Source organism: Hippocampus comes, unplaced genomic scaffold, assembly GCF_001891065.2.
Source record: "Hippocampus comes isolate QL1 unplaced genomic scaffold, H_comes_QL1_v1.1 scaffold185, whole genome shotgun sequence".
Taxonomy (NCBI): domain Eukaryota; kingdom Metazoa; phylum Chordata; class Actinopteri; order Syngnathiformes; family Syngnathidae; genus Hippocampus; species Hippocampus comes.
The window spans coordinates 110396-110687 of record NW_017805931.1 but is presented as its reverse complement, the minus strand read 5'-3'; positions in this window follow the sequence as shown (position 1 = coordinate 110687).

The following is a 292-nucleotide window of genomic DNA, read 5'->3' as shown; positions in this document are numbered from 1 at the left end:
CCGGACGGTCTTTCGTGGCCGCGGTCGGGAAAAGGAAGCCCGCGTCCGAGACACTTTGCACCGTGAGCTCGCACTTCCGCCCAGCGAAGCAAACGTTCGGGCCGCGGTTCGGAATTGGCCGCGGCTATCGCGATCTCAGTGAATCTATGGAGGGCTCCGTCCTTTTAGCAATTACCCACAATGCACTACCGGCGGCCATATTGGAGGGCTGTTCTAAACAAGCCGGTATAGGAGTGCATTGTGGGTAATTGCTAAAAGGACGGAGACCTCTATATCGCCCCCCCCCAAAAAG